Raw genomic sequence first — 26870 nt, 5'->3', positions numbered from 1 at the left:
TAATAGATTTGGTCTAAGAGTATTTTTTATAATTATGGTGCTATGCAATTAGAACAATTTGACGTACTAAAGTTAGAGTTAATTAAAAACGGGATAGGAAGGGGTGGGCTTTTTTATGCCGGGACCATACTGCAATTTACTTTTATTTAATCTATGACAAATAAACTACACATTTTTGCTTAAAGAAATCAGATAGAAATAATACAAGTAGATTACAGAAACGTTTGCTTCAACATAGAAAAACTAATATTATAATGTCTCATAGGTGCGCAGTTAATATCTTTAGCATTTTCGGTAGTATAAAAAAAATAATTATTAAGTCACGAAAACCAACACAGACTTTGTTGTCTACGTGACTTCGTTTCCATTTACCATACTATATACCTAAACAGGATTATGTATAATATTGTCATATGCAACTGCTGCGTACAAAAAGTTTCTATTTAATGATTAATTCAAGCAATTTATTGCACAGAAACAACTTTATTTTATATTAAGACCGGTTTTGGACTTCAATTAAGTACTGATATTGTAAAAAAAAAACATTGAAAAGTGTTTTTAAATGTATATAATATAAGGTTCCGTAATCATTGAAAATATTGAAATTAAATACTATATTTCTTAATTAAATAAACTAATTAATGTGCTTAATTATAATTTTGTAAATTAATTCTGTTCTTTTATTTTTTTTTTCAGTGGTTTTATCATATTTTATAAGATACTAGCTTTTTGCCCGCTACTTTTTATGCGTGAATATCAGAAATAAAAAAAACAAAACAACGAAATAGACTACTTCAAGTTGGCGTATTAAGATTAAATGTACACTAGATTTAAAGTTAGACCTACTGTGGAAACTATATTTAATTTCATTTTTGCCTGATACTGAAACAAACATACAGTCAGACAAAATTTCCAAAAAATATCCTTTAGGCATCTATAAGTCTTATTAATCACATATTTAGTGTAAGATGGGGGGTCCATTAGGTGCAGTAATGACCTCAAACGCATTGCAGTCAGTGGATGCAGGTAGCTCAGAACCGTACCTTATGACAATCTAAGGGAAAGGCCTATGTTCAAAAGTGGATATTTAACGCATGATAAGGCCGACTTTGTCCGCTTGAGGACTTTATTAGAATTACGTATTTACAATATAGTTCACTATAAAAACAAGGATTTCTTGTTGGCTAAAGAACCCTAAAAACATTTTTATTCCTTCAGCACCACTGCACATGTTAATAACTTTGTTAGTAGACAATAATTTATAATTACTTTTTATTTTTAAATTACCTATTTTCTATAATATTTTAAAGCAAATGTGCATAATATTTTTTCATAATTATGTACATACTTATGTAAATATATATCTTTTAACAAGACATCGGCCTGTGACTTTTCTATCTCAACAGATTGAAGTATTATAATTCAATGTGGTTCGGTAATAAGCCTTTTAAATGACCGAAATTGTTATAAACTTCGCTTTAACAATATCAACACATCTCAATTATTTCAAAATTATATATATATATATATATATATATATATATATATATATATATATATATATATATATATATATATATATATATATATATATATATATATATATATATATATATATATATGTATATATATATATATATATGTACACTGCACATGTTAATAACTTTGTTATATACATATATATGTATAGGTATATTCAACAACAAAGTCTATTTTGTTCTATTGTCTGTAATAAGATTGAACGTAGAACTATACTAATGCAATCTATAATTCATATTTTAAAAATGTACAAAATTACCTGATGTAACAAAATACCGCCATTTTGTTTGTTATTCCAAACTGTAAAAAATCAAATGGTTTTAATAGATGCTAATTAGTTTATTTGTCACTTTAATTAACTAAACAGGTGGTTGCGTGGTGGGCGGGATTGTTGGATCCTCTAATATATGGTCGAATGCAAAGATAGTTTGTTCATCCGTCATACTGACGAACGAGCGCTTCTTGTATGGACTAGTTTGCTCAAGTTGTTTGAAAAATAACTTAAAATTATACCACATTAATAAAGACCCAAGTTCTACAATCAAACTGAATTGAAATCACTCCTATAGTTTTTCCGTGAATGTGTATATTTTTTTTTATACAACTTAGAATGGCAAACAAGCTGACGGCCCACCTGATGTAAAGTGGTAATATACTGTTTCACCCATGATACCCCCATGCGTTGCCATTCCTGAGGACTCAAGTGTTATTCCTCTGTATCCAGTAAATTCACGCCATATCCCACCCTTCAAACCGAAACACAGCCATGCAAACACAACTGCTTCACGGTAGAAACACGAATGGGACAGAGGTACCCAAGCAATTGACTTTTGTACAAAGTCTCCCTCTGGTGAAATCTGTGAAATATGTGGTGTATATCACAGTTTTGTTAGATATTAGAATATATTCTTTATATTCACCAGTATATAAAGAATTCTGTAAATTAAATTAGGATATAAGTTATTCGTGTACCAACTCATTCAAATCCGTGCAGTAATTTTTGTATGAAAGAGTAACAAACATCCATCCATCTTGACATTATTTTGTATTCATAATAGTAATAAGATTAGATTAGAATTAATCAAATTGGATGTATGGTTAGATAGGTTAGTCTCTAATAGCAACAACATTCGTTTTTTTGTTAGTAATGTATGTATTTTGTTAAGAATACTTAGTTCCCTTAGGTATTCTTCACCTAATTCCAAAAATTAAGAGACATTCATATACAGGGTAAAATCAACAACTTATATATCAGTAAAATAGTTTTTTTTTTAAATAATCATTAGTCTAAAAACGGCAAAAATTATAAACCTCCTACACTTACATCCTTCTATTAAGAAAGTACTTCAAGTTATTTGCCGTTTTCGATCCATGTCCAGTTCACCAGTTTAGTTTCCCCATTAGGATATTCGCTTAAAAGGATGCTTTGATTTTGACTTCATTTTGTATAATTACTTCCCAAAATGCACAAAGTACATAGGTACTTACGAAGACAAACACTGTATGTTTGCCTTGATAACAGTTATGACAATTACACAACTAAATAACTTATCAAGTTTATAAAGATACTTAGTATAAGTGAAGGAAACACACAAAAAATACATACTATTGAAAATTATTGCAAACATACTAAATTCTGAAAAAACTAAGTCATAATGTAATTAACTTTTTTGACAGATAAAATATATGTATCAAGATTACAGTTAAGTAAGTCAATATGGCAATAATGATTGTTATGTTGTAAAAATTCTTAAAGCACTTAACTGTTCCTATTGATAGATGCTTAATACGACAAGGTACTTGTATTAGTACGCATGTGATCTTACATTTCCTACGTGCCTGTTGTACTCCAATCTCTTAAGTAAGATGCATACTATTTCGTGATTTATAACGTTTTGAAACCTTCGACTAGAGAAATCGAAAGAGATCTAACACTAAATTCCCATCAGGTGCTTTCTAAATAAATTAAACTTATAAATCTATACGCATAACGTCATAGTCTTAGAATACTGACCGATCTTTATATATAATCTTTGTCAGATCCGTCAGTATTCTACGACTATGACGATAATAAAATCGTAACTGGTACAGACAGTATCTGTACATGGAAGATATACAAAAAAACTACTACAGGCAGGCTTTATGAACGCAATAGAACCCAAAACAATGATTTTTAAAATATTTGTCTGTTTGTCTGTACGTTTGGGCACGCTAATCTCAGAAACAGCTCAACCGATATGAATGCGGTTTTCAATAATGCATTGCGGTTTGCTTCGCGGGCAACGCCGCGGGAAACGGTTAGTAATAAATAAAAATCGCAGTCACGTTAATAAACTGTTTCATAAATTGTTGATTTACTATACTTTGTTTCTGAAATTTATTAAACTTTCCAATGTAAAAATTAGTATTTGTGTCTGTTAATTAAATAATTTAGATGTTAATTAACTTTACGTACGTGATATTTTCTGTTTGCTTACAAATTTTAAGAAAACGTAAAATGCTATAAAAACGTATAATAAACATATAATATACTACACTGCCTCTAATTTCTATATGCAATTTTTACATAAAAAAATTTAAAGTAGTTTATGATAAAAATACTGACAATATTTTTTTACATCAGAGTATGCTTTTTGACATTAGATACACATATTTATAGGTGGCTAGAAAACTCTTGTAGTAGTAGTGACTGGTGTAAGTCAAACTGCTGCAAATAAGACTTGATAGATAATCCAATGTCATTCCTCTAAATACCACCTACATAACTAAAAATAGCGTCATAAATAATGGTTTCGATCCCTATTCGTAAATTCTTCGCTACTTTTGTGTAAATCTAAACATCACGGTCAAGTTTTTTTTTTAAACTTTATGTTGAAGACAAATCAAGAAGGATGAACCAGTTGAATGATTGAAAGAACAACAAAATTTTCCTTATATACTCTAAATATTGTCGTTCTGTATATATTTATAGTTCTAGATATTGTTGTAACTCTTTATAAAATGACTAAGGGAACTTAATGGGAGAGTTCCTCTTAAAACATCACCAAAGCATACCAACCCACCTGCCAACCATGGCAACTACTGGAAAACCCCCCTTTTTGGGGGAGGCTAGACAGCAATAGACAATTAATACAAATACAAAATGATACAAATTCCAAAATGTAATGCAGGTGTAAATAAAACATAGTAGCATCAGGTCAGACAATAGCAAAATTGTGGACAATGTTGCATGCATCATCGACTCATATTTCCCAGATAATGTTATACAATTAACGTCAACTATATTCACGTTACAAAGTTGTCGCGATCTTCGATCGTCAATACTACGTACTGATCAAGAAGTACTAGATGTTCGATCAAGGGTTAAAAAACGATCGAACAAATATCGCCTCACCTGCAGAGTGGGTTCTTATTTTAAATTGTTTTATTTCGACACGGGACTGGATGTTCCGGGTTGGCTTACAGATATCCTTTGCCTGGCTTCTCATGACACACGATATCCTAACCTGAGGACCAGGCAATTAGTGTGATTATATGGCATTTAATAATAATATCATTATGATTATCGGTCATTTTTCATTTCAATACTATTGGAATAATAGTGCTAGTAGTATTATTCTCCGGGCAGAATCGCTTCAGTTCGTGAAGCGTTATCTAATCGATATTAATGATCAAAGTTCATCACACGTAATATGATGGTAATATTTACTCACTGAGATGAAGTTCTTATCAACGGTTTTTCTAAGTTTTTGTGACGCTCGCGTCATTGTTATTATAACCTTATTTGTTTACTTATTAATCGATTTTATCTATGACGTTAATGGACTTTGTTTAATCTTCAAATGATTATCTTTTATCTTGAGATTCTTTCCGTGTTAAATTTTATTTAATTAAATTAGTCTCTTGGATTTCACAATGAGGAAACTTAATTTTTAATTTAACCAAAAGTAATAAAATTTAATAATATATATGTATTGATTTATAAAACACTGTCATATAGTTTAAATGAAAAAATAAAAATAACTAATATTGAATGCATTTATATTATCGCTGATTGCTTATTAACTTATGAATGAAAATCTACAATATTCAAACATCTACAACTTGACCTACATTCTGATGAACGATGAAAATTAATATATACTGCCCGGTCATTGAACCTTTTCGCAGTTTCACTCTTTTTTTTAAACTAATAGCAATGTAAACAACCATTCACTGAGCTTTCTACCGCAGCTCCTGCGGCCACGCCCGTCCCACCGCTGCTGTTACCAAAAATTCGCCTCTCACCACTCACACTAGCTCAATACCCTCGCATACACCACGCACACGCACGCACAATAGTAACAACCTTTCTCTAGCTTATTTTCCCCTGGTACCGCCGATGGCGATATTTTTTTTTACATGAGACCAAAAGCCAAAATCGGCGGTCATTGTGCCAGTTTCGGAGTTCATTGCCGGTACCGTTTGCCGACCTACCTTCACATTTTGCTGCCATTTATTTTGGACAGACAGTTAGGTTTTATGCGGCATTAAAATGCTGTGCAAGATGAGATCGCCGTTACGATAATGCGTCGTTTATTGACGATCGGAGGATGTGACGTGATCCCACGGCGTCACCATTGCAGAATTTTGGATTCCGATCGTTTTTGGGTTATAGATTAATCCACTGATACAGGACTCGATACCTGAATTTTGATTCAAAACAATGAGTAATACGTACAACAATAAATAGTTTAATATCTTAGATTGTATAGATAGAGTGTCTTCATACAAATGCTTCGAAAAAAGTGGGTCAACTTTTTCATACAATTTTGCATGGTAAATAGTTATGTGTCTCCTTTATAACTTCTTTATTTTTTTACAACACAGGGGGCAAACGAGCATGTGGCTCACCTGATGGTAAGTGACTACCATGATCACTCATAACTCCAACGGCATTGCAGGTGTGCTGCCGGCCTTTTAAAAAGGAATATGCTCTTTTCTTGAAGATTATGATATCGTATCGGTTCAGAATTACTGCTAACTTAGGAACTGGTGTATGTTTTATGGTGGTATGATATACGCCATCAAGTAATGGTCCGTTTTATTACTACTTCTTAAATTAAAAAAAAATTGTATACTATATTTAAGCTATATATAATAAAAAAGTAAAAATGTAATAGTGACAGTATATCGACAGCGATGCATAGGCAAGGTGCCTGTGTATCGCTGTCGGTATACGCTAACAGGGCATCAGTGAGGGATGATAAGTGAGGATGAAGCAAACCAGTTGGTCCATCGCAACGAATTAATCACGATGGCTTCCAGAAAGAATCGCATGAAAGTTGACTTGATAGGATATATTGCTAATAATGGGGCTGTTAAATCCTACTACTAACAATCTCTTTCCCCCGTGGGGAATATTTAAGCTAGCTATCTTTATTGATCCGGCAATATTTACTATGTAAGTGCTAAATAATTATAAAATTTACAAAAAATAATAATTTCCCTGTGCAAATAGGGTACGCTGTTGACGGATGTTAGAACAAAACTATTTATGTTAATTTTTACCATGACTCATCTAACACGGAACCAATTTAATTTTAATTTACCGGAACCGGAAAAATAGTTTAGAATTCGCGAGAGAAATTTAGATTACTCCGAATTGCATTTTTCTGTTATGTCAGGTACATACGAAATATGCTTTTCGACTCTCATGACTATTAATTTTGTATCAGATGGACCAGCAGCATCCTTGCTATTTGTAAATAAGTATAAAATTATATTTATTTTATTTATACAGTAAGTAATCGTCACCACGAACTATTAAGCATATACTAGAAATAAATACCATACGCCTGACACCATGTTATAGGTGTTATTGAAACGACGTTCGTATGACAAGTAATTTATTAAACTACCATCACCTAATATAATTACAATTTTATATTAATATACCCACAACAAATTATCATCATTTTTATATACGTACTTTCATTTTTAACAACTTTTAAATTTTTCACGTAGTCACTTTATAATAAATGTTAAAAAAAACAGGTTGTTTATTAAAATAGGGGCAATTTTTTTCAAAATAAGTCTGGCAATATGGTTTCAATAGCAACATGGACATAATAGTAGACACTGTGATGCCCATGTGTTTTGGTTATGTGATAATCCAGAAAGCCTACCATGGAATATTTTCCTAAATTTCGGGGCCGTGCGAGACACAAATTTGATGTTAAAATTACATAATACATACCGTTTAAAAATATTTTATTAAAAATGTTAAACTATTGTTCCTTTGGATTATTACAGTAGAATTTATGATGAACAAAATGTTAAGCTTCATTTACTGGACCGATTTCTGTACGAACAAAAATACGAAATTGAGTCCGAAATTTCAGTCTATTGTGAAATTAAAAAAAAATCATAATAGACCACCTGGGTTTCAAATTTTACCACGAACATCCAAAGCTTACTGAGGACTTTCTAATGTGACTGGCAGTGTAAAACGATGTTTTTTAATTATGTTGTAAACCTATAATAATGTCTCTTTAACACAGACCCAGCTAATTGGTATTCTTTACATGATCCTACATAAGTAAAAACTTTCACTAAGAAACACTATTTTATTTAGTTTTTATGTCATAAATCAAATATAGTTTTATTTAAAAGTAAAGAAAATAAAATACATGAAATTAATATTCAAAACGAATACTTTCTATAAGCTATTTTTAGAGACACATTATTATGTTTTTTTTTTTTTTTCATATACATATTACTAAACGGCAAACGAGCTTACGATCTGATGGAAAGTGGTAATGGTAACTGTTGCTTACAGATATGAACAAGTACACCATAGAATTCACGAAATATACTGTGCCGCTAACAGCACTATGCCACTTCTGAGAAATAAGTTATATACCTAGTTCTTTTTTATATTAGAGACTATGTTAGTGAATGTTCAGAATGAAACACAATAAATATTTTGCTACTTAACAGAAAGAATTTAAGCAAGAATTAGCTTAATGTGTTTATTTTTATGTAGGGTACTAGAACCAAAAGATGGACATCCTCTCAATAGTTGAATAAAAGTTAAACATTTCAAAATAATAAGAATTATATATGTACAGAAATTAAAAACCTTCTTAGTTTCTATCAATCCTTAGTGAGAAAATGACGTTTTGTTTACCCGTCTGAAATAATGGGAAACTTCGCATATTATGCCTACTGTCATATTGTTACTAACCGACCAATTTAGATACGTGATCGCAAAGTTTCTGCGAACTCGTGAGTGTGACGACATCCGTTCATGGCCGCGAAGCCTTTAAACAAATTGGGTGAAAGGTGAATAAACTTCCGAATCATTTCACCGGCCGTTGACTCATGTAGTGCGATTATAATGCTATCATTATTGGCCGAATTTCAAACGACATTTTTTTATTGTTATTTTCATAGTATTTTCATTCACGAATAATAAAAAAAATTGGATTGGTTAGCGAAATATGGGCATCTCAAGTATTAATTGCGTTGACAAAAACGCCAAAAGACTCTATTAAAGAATATAGTCAGAAAAATAATATATTTTTTTTAAATAATTAGTTTAAGTAGTACTGATTAATTATAATAAATTTCAACTACAAATATTTATTTGTATTTTAAATTAAGTTAAATAAATATGATAATTTCAATTGTATTTGACTTTTAGCAATACACGAAATTATTTTATATAATAATTTGAGTTCATATTTTGAAATTAATAGTTTATTGTAACTTTGTGCTTTATTTATAAAATATTAAATTTTTGCAGCAATAACTAAATTATAGTTTTTAGTGTCTTGTTCCAGCTTCGTGCAATAGAGAAAATAAAATACAATCCATGTTACCCGCTAATTATGTATCTTTCTATGTAGACAGAATTTTTAAAAATTTTCTATAAATCCTCTCTATAAAGAGGAAAATAATAAAAAAGATATTGTAAAATATTAGTTTAAGGTAGATAGATATATACAATAATTGTCTCTGGTCAATTTCTCTATGGTAATGTGTTAATGAGCAGTGTGGGTTTGGCAGTTCGGCCAGTAACTTCGCCGCTACTTTCATAAGTTTTGAACTGTGAAAGTCAGGGAATTAACTATTTGTATGACGGCGAAAGCGTATTCTTTGTACTTATGTGTTTGTATATACATATAGCTAGTTTTTTAATGAAGTATTAAATTTCACATGATTTTAAAAGAAAATTAACATTTTACTTTACCAATATACATATATATGTACTTATACTCGACATAATAAAAAATTACAAACTTAATTATTTTCATTGGTTTTAAATACGAAGGGTGTACTTTTGTGTATCTAAGATCATATTTTGATCTTAGAATATATAGACAGAGTATCCCCATACAAATGTTTCGCCCAAAAACAGGTACATTTTTCTATCCATGTATGTGTGCACATACATATAAAGTAACCATAATGTTTATTGCAGAATTTATGCTGTAAAATTAAAATGAAAAATAAAAACGATACCAAACTTTTACGATTTTTTTTAGAAATCAGGATAAAGAATGTACAAAGATTCATAATGATCTTTATCTTTACTAATTACTTACTTTTATAACCAATAGGATAATCCTTTAGTTTTTCTTCTTTTGATTGATAACGCTGTTTTTTTTACGGCAAAAACTCCTCCTCATTTCGAAGCAAAAACTACTTTCATTATTCTGTGTGCATTCAAATATTATAAATACAAAATGTTACGTCAACATTTTATTCTTCTTTTTCCGAAATAATGCAATGTCCAGAGGTCATATGGATCAAAATTTTTAATTAATAAAATATGTGATGAACAATTTATTTACTATTTATTTAAACCTTGTAATTCATCTGATTAGATTTGAGCCCACACCTCTTTCTTAATTATATCTTGAAAAGAAAGAAATACTAGTTACAAAGTTGAACATTTTTTCACCAGTGTGAAAATTTTGGAGGATGGATAGATGTTTGTTACATTTTCACGATAAAACTACTAACATATCATCATCATCATCTTTTTAGTCATTATCCGTCTGCTGGACATAAGCCTCCCCCATAGACAATCATAAAGAACAGTCCTGAGCCATCTGCATCTACTGACTCCCTACAATACATTTCAGGTTGTCACTCCATCTAGTGGGGGGTCGACCTACACTGCGTTTGCCCATAAGCGGTAGCCACTCAAGAACCTTTTTTTCCCAATCGGTTGTCGGTTCTTCAAGCTATGTGATCAGCCCTTTGCCACTTCAGCTTGCTTATCCTTCGGGCTATGTCGGTTATTTCGGTTCTTTTGCGGATGTCCTCGTTTCGAATGCTATCACACAAAGAGAAATTACTGTATATATTGTAGAACGCGGGCAAAGTTTCGGGGTATAACTAACTCAAAATTATTATTTTTTAAATAAATATAATTAAGAATCTTACTGACTGATCTCACGTAAAGAAGTGTCTCGCTACTACTATCCAAATCGTCTATATTTTTAAAAATGTAACCGAATTTAGAACCTACTTTTTTTGAAGTCGTTTGAAAAAGACCTCGCGTCGTCACTCAAGATCCCGATTGTAGTCTGTCCTTGTTATTCACATACGACTAAGCCATTTACATTAGTGATTGCGAAAGAGTGAATATGATTTCGCTCGGTTTGTTTACATCCGAATTACGAAACTTTCTGACTCACAACATTGCCCTAGCTCCGTTCATTCATGATACTATGATGTAAATTGTTTTGGACACGTGTTCTTGGTAATGTTTCATCATTTCGTAGTGAATACCACGTGATGATGCAGAATAGTAATACTGCAATGATTTCCCGGTAAACTTGCATAATAGATGTAAAATGGACGCGGATTCCATATTATTCCGTATTGCTTGCGAAAACGAAGTTCACATCTGTAGTTCAGTCAAATCTGTGTGTTGGTTTGGTTGTTTGTTTAGGTGAATATTCAAAATATTATTTCACATGTCACAGAATGTAAAAAAGATTCACAAATAATAACAGTGCCACCGCCTACAAGATATAGTAATGCAGAATAGACACGGATTCTTCATTGTTCTATATGGGTTCCAAAACTTCATCCATACTTATAATCTAGTTAAAGTCTGTTGATTTATTAACCAAACAAATTAAGTTTGGCTGATTGCCTAAAATATTATTTCATACTAGCTAATGCCCGCGACTTTGTCCGCGTGGTATTTGTAATTCCATCGATTAACATTTTAAACCTCCTTAGTGAACTATATCTGAGAATACTGGACCAAAATTAACAAATGACGTGTCGTTCTCGCTCTTTGCCATAGGTAAAAATTACTTTACTTAAGTAAGATTGTGTACTTAGCTATACAGCTGTATAATTTACTATAGTTTTTTAAATATTCCACGGAAACTCTTTAATGTTCCGTGATGAAAAGTCTAAAATATTGACCGGAAATATAAGGTACCACCATGCAAAATTTTATTTAGATCGGTCCAGCAGTTTCGGAGATTAGCCCGTACAAAAATTTTCTAAGTACAGACATTCGACCTTTACAGTTTTATTATATAAGAAAGATATGTAAAGAGTTCAAATGTAATAAGACCACCCACAAAATGGGGTAACGTCCTCAACAACAACTTGCGGGATTTTGAGTTTAGTAATTTCTTTGTAGTTAGAACAAACATTTCAAAAAATTATTATTTTGTCATTTGTTGATCTAATTAAGAGCCTTCGTATTATTATTTTTTTTAATATCTTTCAGGTTCAGACATAGTCTAATTACAATTTTATTATGTTATTAAGACTTTTCAGTAAACAAAGAAATTGGCATGGAACCTTTTTATATTCTTTTTCAACCATCGTTGTTTCAGCCAAAGGTTGTATTTTACATAATAAAAATTAATTCTTTGTTAAAAACCAATAAAATAATTTGGCTTTTCAATTGGGCGCTCGATGTTCCGAAAGTGGACAGATGTACGAAATCTCGGGTGTTAATGACCTCCGGACATGTGATCCGATCGGAAACCATGCAGGCGTCCGGAACATTTGGGCGAGCTACCAACATAATAAAGAAAATTTCTAATATATATGTATATCTAATATGTTTTTTAAAACTATTTTTAGTTATCACGTATTTTATGGACTCAGATTATTAATTTATATTGAAGTTAATAACAGTAGTTGGAACTTATATATCGAAAGAGAATTTATATGATTATTTACATTTATTACTTATTAAATACCAAAAAACTAGTATATAGAAAATCACTGCAATCCTCTGAAATATAAGATTTGTAACACGGTACAGTGGTACACGGTACGGTAATAAAATAAATAAATTTATAATTCATAATTACTTCTTATAATTTTTTTTTATGAATAATATACAGTGAGTGTAGAAAGTATTCGTACACCCAAGGTTGTAATAAAAAAAATAAATAAATTTATAATTCAATACTATTAAATATTTTAACATTCTTTGTTTATGATAATTTTTTTTTTTAATCAAAAAATAATATATTTTTACGTTAACTAAGGACAAACAAAAAGTTTATAAACTATAAAATTTGTATATGAATATTAAAAAAATATTAATACTTTGTTGGACCACCGTTTTGATGATAGCTGGTCTGATTTATATTTGAAAATATAAGTTAAAGATTTTTAGGAAAATTTTTTCGAATTTTAATTTTTATAAATTATATCAGGTGATTGAGGAGGAATCTCTAGCGTTAAACAGCCATTCGTCAAGTTGTTTTAAAATATATACTGTTTAAATAATTAATGTAATAGAGAGACATTCTCTTAAAAATATTATTTAATTAATTAAAAAACGTCACTACTGACCCACCACCGTGTTTTACCGTTTGACATAAATTTTCTTTCTTATATTCCATATTAGGTTTTCTCCATACCATATGATGCTCATCCGATTTGAAAATATTATATTTCGATTCATCTGAGTAAATAACAGTTTGCCAAAAATGATTTTTTCATTAATATATTTTTTTGCCTAATCTTTTTTTCTATTAATATCATTTACCCAATACTTTTTACGCGCAGTTCTTCCATGATAATCGTTACTACGTAATACGTTCAGAATATATAGAAATATGGCAATCATTGATATTATTAATTTCTTGTAAATCATAATTTTTGTTTTTTTTTAATTTAAATTTTCGATCCAATCGAGGCGTGATTTTTGATGGACGCCCCACCTTTTTTATATAAAAATGTTTTAGAATAGAAAACATCAATTACAGTCTGTACGGTTGAACGTGGTCTATTGACAAATTATGAAATTTCACATAATGATTTTAATTGATTATGAAATTAATAATTATTTTTCTCTCCTCTTCACTCGTTTCTTTTGCTTTACGACCCATTTTTGTAACTAAACACGTCTATACTTGTCACGAGTGCAACTAAAACGTCTAATATCTATACCTACGTATTAAAAATGACCTTGGCATTGTAGGCATATGAAAAATTCGATTGAATAAATGATTTATACAGAATTTCATTTAAAAAAGCATGAATGTACGAATACTTTTTGTTTGTCATTATTTGCTTAGTTAACATAAAAATATTTTTATGCTGTATAATTTTTTTTTTAAAAAACAATAATTATCATAAACAAAGTGCGGGAATGTTAAACTATTTAACAGTATTGATTTAAGTTAAATAAATAGAGGAAAGTCTATCAAATTCGTATTTTTTTTATTATAACCCTAGGTGTACGAATACTTTTTACACTCACTGTATGTTTTAGCGGCAAGTTATTTGTATAGCTTGAGTTTACTGGTTGGTTTATATTTAGTGTTAAAGATGGAAAATTTTTGAAATTTTTATAAAATATTGTCGCTAGCCATTTGTCAAGTTGTTGTAAAATATATACTGTTTAAATAATTAATGTAATAAGGCATTAGTTAAAATTATTTAATTATTAACGTCACTACGGCACGTCACTTTTATCCTTCCGTAAGAATGACGCTGATATGAATTTGCATTTGCAGAATATATAAAATAGCTAGCTATTACCAAATCATAGTAATAAATCGATTTCATTGAAAGCTTTTTTATATAAAAATGAAACACATGTTAGTTTAATAATAAGCAATTATAATTCTGAAAAAATTAAAATGTGAATTGGATCAACTTAACTGGAGTAAACCCGTATTTAATGTCGATTGCAGAAATAATTATCAAAATAGATACAGAGACGGTGAAAATAACCAGTTACATAGAAATAAAAAAAAATATAGATAGATTATTCAGTCCAATTTTTTCATTACCTTTAGCTTATTTGCTAAGTTGGAGACCAACTTAACAAAAAAAAAGGGATGGGGATTGTTAGTAATGGAAATGATAGTCCCAGTTGCTAGCATAATACCTTGACAGGTCAACTTTCATGCAGTCTTTCCTAGAAACTATCGTGGTTAATTATTATGATATACACCACGATGGGCCAACTGACCTGACTTCATCATCGTGTCATCCTCCACTGGTGCCTCGCCATTGTATACATTATTAGCATATGGGTCAATAAATGACAAATAATTTTGAGATTCCCGATTTAATATAGCGCAGCTATTAAGTTAGTACAGAACTATATTTGTTTTTGTTATTTTTGAACTTTTCATATACGAAATATTTGTCTTAATATATTTTCTATAGCACAAGTAGGTTCATAGTTATATTACAGTATGTTTGCCCATTCCATAAACTTCATAAGGCGTCATACTTTTTTATAGTATTACAAAATTAATAAGTAATACGTGTGTACATACAATTCCTAGTTCGTTGCCTGGACTATGCCGGATTAGGAACTGGTCAGAGATGAGTTACGACAACCTGGAACTGGTTAAACGTTGGATGTACAGAGATATCGGATCCTGGAAAGCGATACTACGGTCGCTTGCCACTTTAAACATTATATATGGAAACATTATTTATCTCTATTATATCTGAGTACCTACTCGTACCTATACCTTAAATGATAATAAGTATGAGATTTTGCTTTGTAAAAACAGCTGCTTCCATTGAGGCAAAACAATGATGTTTCATTGACATAATGACGTTTGTCTGACAGTCAAAAAAATTAATAAAAAAAATTACAGTTGATTTATTGATAAATGTTTTTATTCGCCTGAAAACTATTTTAATGTAAAATTTTAAGAACAAGTTCCAAATGAAATGTCCGCACGTCACACGGTTAAATGCAGAGAGTCTTTTCTTTAACATTAAATACTTCTAATATAATAACCTGTGTTAAAGCAAATAAAGTTATCATTTATTAAAAAAAAAAAGGTTTAAATATTTGATTTTAGAATTGTTTGTTATGTTACAAATACATTTTGTTTCATAGAAAACAATTATTTGCTCTGCTAAGAAAAACGAGGGTTTCAATGGTTACAAAATTAATTTTAGAGCTATATAATTTCTAGTCAATTATAAAACAATTTATGAAAATATGTTGCAAATTAACTTTGTAATCGCGTAACGAAGACATCAAAAACGCTAAACAAATTGAGAACCTTTTTCTTTAAGAGTCGCTTGACAAATTGTGATCATTTATCAATCAGAGCTATACCGGAAACTCTTGTCATTGCCGCAATGACTTGTTTTTAAACTATAATAAAGATTGCTAAGTCTGGCCACGTATCATATTACGCCGGTTCGGGCTTCGCATTTATATAGTCGGCGTTTCGCACTGACAAAATATGTGGTGAAAATGTTAATATCTATATTGTCAACCAATAGTACTGGATCGACGTAGTGCGAATGGGGCCTTATGTAGCGGATAGTATTATAGAGTAAATTAATTCATAGTAAAATATAGTAATATAAAATAGACTTCCTTATATTTTACTTTACAACTTTATATACTACGTTATTTATCAGTGTTGTTTAAATAAATCATACATAGTATATATTTTGCATAAACTACAATTCAATTTTTATCTATTGTAAAATTTATTTATATGTACATTTCGTTTAAATTAGTCCAGCAGTGTGATTAAATAACACCCTAAAATTTAATGCTCTAAATACCTTTATATTTACATTTATAATATTAATTATTATTGTCCGAACTAAAAATGAACTTATATGAACGTGGATATATATATTTAGTAGGTATAAAATTGTAAAGAAGAAAATAAACATAATATTGTTATGGTTGTATGTACATACAGTACCATTAGATTCGGAATGTGGATGACCACCTAGTGAAATTGCATAGGTATTTATTACTTGATATAATACATATACTTTAATGTGTAATATTGAAAAAATATAAAAAATGTTTTTTTTATATGTATATAATATATATGTATTTAAAAAAAAGTATTTCAGGACAACTGGATATATCCGTTGTCCAGTACACATTATGTAAGTAGGTAGTACTTGGTTTGGGCCCTGGTGGCGGTCTGAAATATATTCAGTAACATTCATTAATTTATTTATATCCCATCAAGTAACATATACGTAGTGTGACGAGAAAAAATGTGATGTACACAATAAAACAATTATAAAAGTAAAACAATTGGAACTAAATTTGGTGGTACGTCTTTTCTCCAAAAGTAGGTGCTAATACTTTTGACATTTTCTCACCTACGAGAACACTTTCTGAGGCATGAGAATTTAAGAGAAATCCTCTACATTTTGTGCGAGTATTTTCACATGACCAAAAGTTGTCGATTTGCGGGGTCGATGGCACTTGGCGACCCATTTGGTGCGGTGGTTGAGACTGCATGGCAACTAAGGGTTTGCGAGTTCGAATTTATTTGTTTATATTAGATAAAAATGAATTTATAATTTAGATATTTTACATTTTAATGTCAAACAAGTCGATTATTTTTTATAAAAAGGTTTTAAAATCAAACGAACAAGAAAAAGGACTTAGTACTATTTTATACTAGTATGTAGGTAAATATACTTTTTTCATTGTTAGTACTCAGTGAACTGAATTGATCCAGTACTTACTTGCAAGAAAGTATTTATTATAGGCACAATTTGCTGTCTCTTGGAAAATATATATTATATTTTAATAATACCAAAAATTATCTAACTTATTTATTTGAATAAGTTTGTTACCTTGCCAAAATAAAGAAAATATTTATGAAAAAATTTATATCTATGTTTTAATAAACCACACATACAAGTAGAGTAATTTCATAAAGTTGATTTATTTATACAAATTAAAACAAAATGTATTCGTGGTAATTTAATATAGTGCATGTGCATATAATTAAAATTAGTAATTCGGCATGTCTTATCAATTTACAACTTGCAGTTCAGGTCGGTGACCCAAGCAGCGGATCCACTCAGACTTTTGGCTAGCTCTCATACTTTACGTGACGGAATTTTTTAATTGCCTTCCGTTCTCACATCCAGCCTTACGAATATGTTAGAGTGAGATAGAAGGGGTCACTATGAGACATGTTATACTGAGATTTTATCCAATGTAATAATTTAGTTAATATCCCCCAAAAACATGAAATCCTCTAAAATCTATGCAGTTATAAAAACGCTTATATTTGTGGGAATTTGAATTTTAAAAACAAATAAATGGAATTATAATAAAATAAACGATTCTAATTTATATATATTTTTTAAATCTTTGCTATTGCACAGTTTGACTTCATCACTACAGCACATCAATCGTCTACTGGTGAATGTTTTCTTTTTTTTATTTTGTCATAAGATGTAAATAACCCCCCGATATTCGCATCAAACGATTCTCTGCGACAGTTTTTAGGCCTTTACTCCATCTCGTTGAGAATTGCCTCACCTTAAAATTGTCTTTACGGGGTCACACACAAACCCTTCTTGCCTATCAGTTATCAATTTCTCGAGTTATATACTGGCCTACTGCCACTTCAGTTTGCAAATTCTTCGGACTATGATCATATTAGCCTTTAACTATGCACTGCTGAACATAATCCTCCCCCTTGGTGGGTTTTGCCAGTAATTGCCACGTTTAATAAACGAATTGGCAACCACATATAAACCATAAGGTTTAAGAGATGTTTAAGAGAGACTTTGCTGTCCATCCCTCGCCCTCCCTTAGTCTCTTACGACACACACGGGAATGGAAGAGGTGGCCTATTCTATGCTGGAAACACACGGCCAATATGTCACTTTAATTTTTCTGCAGTCCTTATTCCGGATTCCATGATGTGGCGAAACGAAGCATAGTGTTCTCTACAGCTCTCAGAATGACTTGGAGCATTTATACAACTAAAACGGCCAACCACTTTTCAGTTTCATAAATCATCACTGGCTAAAACACCACTGGTTAAAATTTTTTATCTCAATATATCTGTATTTTGGATGAAAATTTGTGAATCTCTTGAATGGTGCTTATTCGAGTTGGATTCATTAACTGACATTGTTTGAACTTAGATTTACCCAGTCAATTAGTGTAGGTAAGATATGGACGTTAAGAATTACCTAGATTTTGTCCATTATCCAACACCATCTAATTGAGAAAAACAATTCAAATGTCTATACTATTTAAATATCTACAATATGTACATGTACAAGAACGGAGACCTGTAAAGACAGGTGATATAATATTTTTTTTCTTAGAGTGATTTCTAATAAGAATTATATAAAATTAAGGTATTGTATTGGGATTAGGATTGTATTGGCAAGGTTTTGGGAAAGAAAGGAGAAAAAAAGAAGGAAAGCAATAGAAAAAAAAATTACTACAGTTTGATAAATGCTAATCTTAAAAGTAATTTAATCCTGACTAATTATTCGAAACTTTCTTTTAATAATTTTTGGTCTGCGCCCAACTGTATTTTAGACATATTAACCTTCATTCTAAATTAAAATTTTTTCAATATACCTAATAAGTCTACGAAATTTCGTTTATAAATGTGCTTTGTAACGATTGAATTGTCTGCCTTTTGCTTTTTGGAGTAAAAGTAATTAACTTCCATATTCCTAACTCATGAATTTAGTACTTATTGAAGTAGCCAGTGTTCAGTAACGTTAACGAATTATCACACTTGAATGTTGCCTATTGTCGAAACATTAATAACAAACAGCGGTATAAATAGAAGCCTAAATGGTGTGGTACAAACAAATTCTTAGTCGTCGACATTATGATTTACCTCTATTAAACCGAAGTGACCGTTTATTGAACCTTATTGGAAATTCAGTAGCCGAACTATTTACAATGATAATAAAGCTAGCCGAATGATATCTTGCTACAAAAATTGTATACATTACGTAAGCATGGGTTTGATGCCTATTACATATTTACTTTGAATATATTAATAATAGTATATTATATATTTGCGTAAATACTGTGAATATCCTGTGGGATTTGAATGAAATTCCAAACAGCATACGATATTGCGTTTGAAATAATAAATTAGGTAAAAATCGAAAATTAGGTAAATTTTCGATATTTTTATTTGTTGTAATTATGCAAATAATACACCGCATCTAATAATCGGGTATATTCAGACCGGATCTAAATTTAGTTCAATATGATTTGATTCAGGCAAATCTTTTTCTTAATTGTTAAAAAGCAAACAAGCTGACGGCCCACCTGATAGAAAGGGGCTAGCGTCGCATATGAATACCTACAACACCAGAGGAATTGCTTGTGCATTGCCAGCCTTTTGAATTTCTATAGGCTTGTTTGATTTAATTACTCAAATTTGATTCAGATTTGGAGCTGACACAAAAACTGAAATATTCGTCATCGACATTAAAATGTGAAAATGTAATAATAAATAATATATTCAAAACTATATCTCTCTCTTTCTCTCTATTACTTCACGTTGAGAAAAAATATTAAATATTTTTTATATATATTTATGTGGAATACATAGCATTAAATTTTTTTTATACAACTTGTAATGGTAAACAGGCTGGCAGCCCTGATGAAAAATAATAACCATTTCTTATAGTCACAAGTAGTAGCACTGTGGGTATCAAGAGATTTAAAATTTTCTAGGGTTATATACGAATATTTATTTCATAACAGGAAGACAGACTTACATTATTAATGGCCTTTATAGCTTCACCGAATGCTTTTATAGACAAATTCTGAAGGTACAACTCGCAGGTCTTATAAAACAAAAATTCTATTTCGATTACAACATATAAATAATAGCGGCAAGGGTCTCGGTTTAGACTGTTCTACTTCAACCCCAGTCATGGGATGGACTTTGGATAATTAAATTATCAGACTAATGTGAAATACGTATCAAATATTAGATTTAAAAAAAAAAAGAAAGCGCAAATCAAAAATAACCATAAGGAGTTCTGCAACTTGAAAACAAGTCAAAACATGACTTAAAATAATGTTAGAGAAATACTAATAAATTATATAATTAATAATAAAATATATAATTTATCATACATATTTCTTATTTTATTAAATTTTAAGCTGCACAGCAGCCCAAAAAAGCAGAACACAAAAATGTTTTAAACCATTACATTGTTACGATACAATATTACTAGCTACCTTAAATAAAAGACAAATGATATTCAAAATTGTAAGGCCCTTTTCAGAAATGGCCACCATCGAAATTTCACGCAATAAACTAAGAAGGAACGTTGTTTTAAGAAAAAAATTACAAAAGTATATGCGATTGCCAGTACCGCTGTCAAATAGCGGCAGGTTTAAGTGCCGTTGGCAAAGGGTCGTAAATTAAACAAAAACAATAACGAACGGGAACATTTGTAAGGCAGTCCGAGCTATTTTTTTCTACACCTCCATTCGTGACGTAGCACAAACCACCTATCGTAATGTTGAAGCCGATTTCAACTTTAATCCTTTGTTGCATGTAACATTTTGCATTGACGAAGCGATACGTGCATTTCTTTAATATTTCACATTTATCATTTTGGCGTTTCAACAGGCCATCCTGTTAGTTACCTTTTGTCACTTACGACAATTAATTTCACAACATCTTGTTACCCCTTTACCAACGTTGCTTAACTATTGTGAATCATTCCACAAAAAGTAATGGAAATTATACACAACTAACATATTTTGCACAAGAATTTAATATTGATTATAAAAAAGAAAAACTAGTCGTTTTCAACCACTTTCTTGTTAATATAATTAATACGTTTATTTTCTGATTTTGTTCCACTAAAGAGGAATCAACGTTTTCAATAGTAACTTAAATTTATATTAAATCACCACGAAAGTACATAAAGCCTATCAATAGCAAAAAGAATTATCAAAATATCTTCAGAATTAAAACCTCCTCCCTTTTGAAGTCGCTTAAAAAGTATATTATTCATTTTTTATTATTTATTGACCATATTACAAACAATGTTTAGTATAAAAGGCGGACTTATTCATTGAAAGGTTTCAAAATACAAGACTTTGTAAAATGATTGTACAGTATGTAATTTTATTTTCAAATATTGTAATAAATGAATGCCTATACACTAAGTGAAGTCTTAACATATTCAATTTTCCAATGAGATTCAAGGGGAATATGAAATTTGAATCCAGAGGCATTTGTTATCGTACTGATATCGCGAATTTTAGCAACATTTTCAATAATTGCTGGTAGATAAACAGTTTTTAGGGTTCTGTACAAAAAAAGATTCAAAGGGTTTAAGATGCGACTTTGTCGTTTTGTCCATCCGTCTGTCACTACGTTAGGTATATCTCAACAATTACCAATGCAATTGATTTGAAATCGTTTTATATATCATTGGCCCGCACATATAGTAATGAAAATAATTTAAAAGATTTTTTATGTTGAGTCCACAACGGATATCAGAATTTCAAAATTGACTTACTAGTCAAAATGGGGTATCATACGGAAGGGCTTCATTTTAAAACGATTTTTATTTATTTTTATTATTATTTAAGGAAAAAAACATTTCTTCTCCCTTCCTTATCTCCGAAGTTTCTGAAGCGAAAAATTTAAAATAATTATAGTTCATAAAGTTATATATAACTATTACAGGAAATATAAAACAATGCCTTTAACTAGTAGTACCTACTCTTTTTGATAAATTATCAAAACACCTCCAAAAATAAACTTATTAGGTGAATCAATTTTTAATCACAATTATGTTCCAATATAAGATATTACGAATTATTGTATCAATAATAATAAAAAATGTTAGGCATCTATTTCGTATCAGAAATGCAATAAAAGTCATTTCATGTCATATCTATATATTTATACACGGAACCCTCGGCGTGTGAATTCAACTTGTACCTGATCTGTTTTTTTATGATACTTAGAATGGTAAACAAGCTGACGACCCATCTAATGGAAAGTGGCAATAGTTCCTTATATATATGAATTGTGCCATGGATATTAGACAAAATATAATTTTAAAAGTGAATTTGAGTTTGTTTGTTAACTTATAGCGCTTTAACGATTTAACCAATTACTATAAAATTTAGTAAACACGCACTATAGGGGATGGAGCGGAATATAGGCTACTTTTATCCCAGTTAGTAAACCAATCCCGGCCCTACGGATAGAAGGAATTGTTAGTAATGATTGGTAGCCCCATTGCTAGCAACATACCCTGTCAGCTCGACCTCCTTATGGTTCCCCCTGCAAACCATTTTGATTAATTTATTGTTAGATTCGTTACGGTGGGCTAACTGACCTTCATCCTCACCTATCATCCCCTACTGGTGCCCCGCTCGCAGACAAAGTCATGAGTAAAAGCTAGTACTATATATAATTCTACACAGAATAGCAAGTCATACAAACACTTATTAGAATAATTGCCACGATTTTCTATTCAGTTATAATTGAGATAAATCAAGTAACATCGATAAACTCAAAAAAAAATACAGTTCAAAAACCTGTTTTTTAAAAATCGATTAAACATCGGAAAATTTAATGTTAAGAGGCTTTAAATAAACTTGATGATCTAATTTATATTCCCATATACACCCGCAAGCAGCTACTTTCACTAACCTGCCTATATAAATATTGGCGTAGTGCAGTAAAACCACACTATCTATCGTCTTGTATACACAATCTCAAGCATCATTCAGACATCAATGAATTATTAATTATACAAACCGTTGATATTTCTGTAGTGACACACAAACTAAAACCTATTTTGAGCTGCTGTTAAAAAAAACTACAACATACGGAGTATTAACTATCACGGATTCTGAAGTTATGAACGATAATCGTTATTTGGAATGAATTGTTAATTACAAGATCTAGTAAGTCGTATTAAATCACGTTTTCATTTTTATTATTTAAAGATTAATTCCCAATGATTTTTTTTTTGGTTCTCAATGATGAATGCATGAACGAAAGAGCCATTCCACCTGCAGGTATAAAGACAGGATGATAAAAACGGCAATAAACTGAAATAGAAACTGAACAGTTGCAGTAAAGTTTACGGTAAACCTCCAACTATTCCGGCTAACCTCATAGAAAATAAAAACATTAAACGACTTTTATTTTCACAACAAACGAAGTATATTCATAAAAATTACCGTCACAGGATTAAAAATATGCTTTAACAAGTTAACGTCACACGGTAGCGTCATTGAAACCGAACGGAACACAACGAAACAATTGTAGCATACAATCAAGATGTTTCCTGACGATGTGAAAGCTCATTCACACAAAGGGCCATTTCACCGGTAGCAGGACAAACCGACAAAATTGTCTTATGAATATATTAAAACTAACAGTTAACAGTATATTTTTTCTGGAAAGGATACTGGTTGTAAAATATAGTAAATCATAAAAGAAAGGGTTAGAAACGGTAGGGTGGCCACGTTTTATATTATGCGGTATTTTATAAGATGCTCAAAGTACATAGCCTCTTGGAACATTTGTGTGGTTACCTGTATATGAAAAAATTAAGAATTACAGGACTTTAAAGCAGTTTGAAAGGTTTTATGGAAAATATTGTGCCAAAGTAGACGGGTTAAAAAGAAACGATATATGGAAATCATGTTGATTCATTATACTAGTTGATTAGTTTAGTTTCATCGGCATATACGAGTACCACGAAATTAATCATATAATTCACGTAGAATAGGATTTGAAATTTTCTAGTTCTTTAGCGTAAACTAATCTATTTTATGTAGGTACATCAAAATATGTTCTTTGCTAAGAACCACAATGTCACGACCTCTCTCAAACATAATATAATTAAGAATATAATTGTCTTTTATTTTTAAAAAATTCTTAGGATTAACTTTATTGGTATTTGTTAAATGAACATAGCACATAACAAAGATATAATAAAAATACACCTGTTATCATTTAAAATAAAACATATGTGTACAAAATTTTGCTAATTTTATATGTACATACCTATACATAAGATATTAATAATATTTTTTCCAGGGGTAATAGTGTGAGAGGATGTAACTTTTCCAAGCAATAAGTTAAGGCTAGTTTCCCTAAAATAAGCAAAATTTACAGCTTTCTTTCATTGTAAAGAATGTTTCTATATAATGTGAATAGTCCACGGGTCCCGGAAGAATAATTTAAATTGGTTATAATGGACAATTAATCTGACTTTATCTTCATCTAACATCTCTCACAGATACCTTACCAGTGCAAATAAATATATCATAAACTTGCTTCGAAGATTTATTGTTAATACCGTACACTGCGTTTTGTAATAATAAACCTCGTAAATATTGTACCTACAATAATATCATCACAACAATGTCTGTGGTCAACGAACGGAAGTAAAAAGTGGAACGAAGGCACTTTTCGTCATATCGCACGTGAAAAATATTCACATCTCCGAGATCACGTTTATGTAAATGTGAACAAACGGTTTAAACTCTTTTGAAACCATTCCTAATTTGTTATTAAATAGTGGTGCACTTGATTATTTTTTAATGTTTCTTTCTTTTTGTATTCGTTCAAAAATTGTGAACATAAAATATAGATGTTAAAATTTGTGTACAAGTTACTACCTGTGTTTTTTTTTTGTACCTGATGGTAAGTGGTTACCATAGCCTATGAATACCTGCAATACCAGAGGTATTACGCGCGTGTTGTCGACCCTGAAGAAACCTCTTTACCCCCTTTTTTAAGAACCCCATCCTGTAGTCTCTTGGGAAAACGTCGGCAGGGAGCTCATTCTATAACCTGAGTGTTCGTGGGAGGAAACATCTCTGAAACCGCTCTGTACGCGACCATTTAGGCTGTAGGGTATGAGGATGAACTCCTTGTCGATGGCGAGCCATACGATGGTAGAAAGTGGCCGCGGACATCATATCGAACAATTCCTCTGACCACAATCCGTTGTACAAGTTAGTGTTAGTATTTTTTCAAACATACCTACTCAAACTCAATATATTCTTCACTTTTAAATCATAGAACAAGATTACCGAGGTAATGGTTACATAAAAGATATTGAGGGTAAAAAAACAAAATGTGCCTTATGTTGCGGACCGCAATAAAATAAGGTCTAAAACATAAAGCCGCCAAAGACAGCTTTTTAGTTAAAAAAAAAAACAAATGACCAACAAAATAAGAATTGTAAATAGTAAATTTTGTTTTATATTGCTATTTTAAACAAGATATTTGCATAAAATTAAAAATTTTAATGTTGTTTGAAAATCTATTTGTCAACTTTATATGGGGTTTAAAAAGGATGAGAAGGAGTACCGAGTTTTTATTTAAAATGTTGTCCCCCAAAACAGAAACCGACGAAGTTTATTATTTAAAATCAACACAATTAATTATAAAAGGTTTAGAAATATATCGTAAAAACAATCATGAATAATATTCCATATAGGCGATTTTGCATAAATTTCATGTTATACGGATATAAAAAAAAAAATACAAAAAATGCATTGTAGGTGTGAATCGTTCCCTTTTTGAAAGAAAGATTTAAACTTTAAAACTAACCCATGTTTAGCGTAACATGTCTATATTGTTTCATCTAAATCGGATTACTGGTTTTTACATGATTGCTAGAAAAAAAGGATTAGAAAAACATATTTTAAAAAATTGTCTCCATACCACATGTAAAAACCGTCTCACAACAAAATACTCTGTGATACGGAATTTATAAAGATGATTTATTATAGTTCTTATAGATCTAGACACAAACGCTTCGTAGCAGTGTCGTGTAGCGTCGTAGCATGAAATTACGTTTGCCGCAGGCAACGCATGCGTAGTAGGTATTTTGTATCACGATATTTTTCCTTTATGGTAAATTGATAATAACGTAATTCTTTTTTTAAAGTACGGAAAAATCAAATAAACCATCATTTGATTTTTCTGTCTTTATTTTTATCATGTTATTGGTGTTGCATTTATTAAAGATAAATGTAAATTTATTTGCATAAACATGTGTATGCATTATTACTAGGAATTTTAATGACA

Source organism: Galleria mellonella, unplaced genomic scaffold (genome assembly GCF_026898425.1).
Source record: "Galleria mellonella isolate WM207_F2 unplaced genomic scaffold, CSIRO_AGI_GalMel_v1 utg270, whole genome shotgun sequence".
NCBI classification, from domain to species: domain Eukaryota; kingdom Metazoa; phylum Arthropoda; class Insecta; order Lepidoptera; family Pyralidae; genus Galleria; species Galleria mellonella.
Note: the sequence above shows the minus strand (reverse complement) of the source record.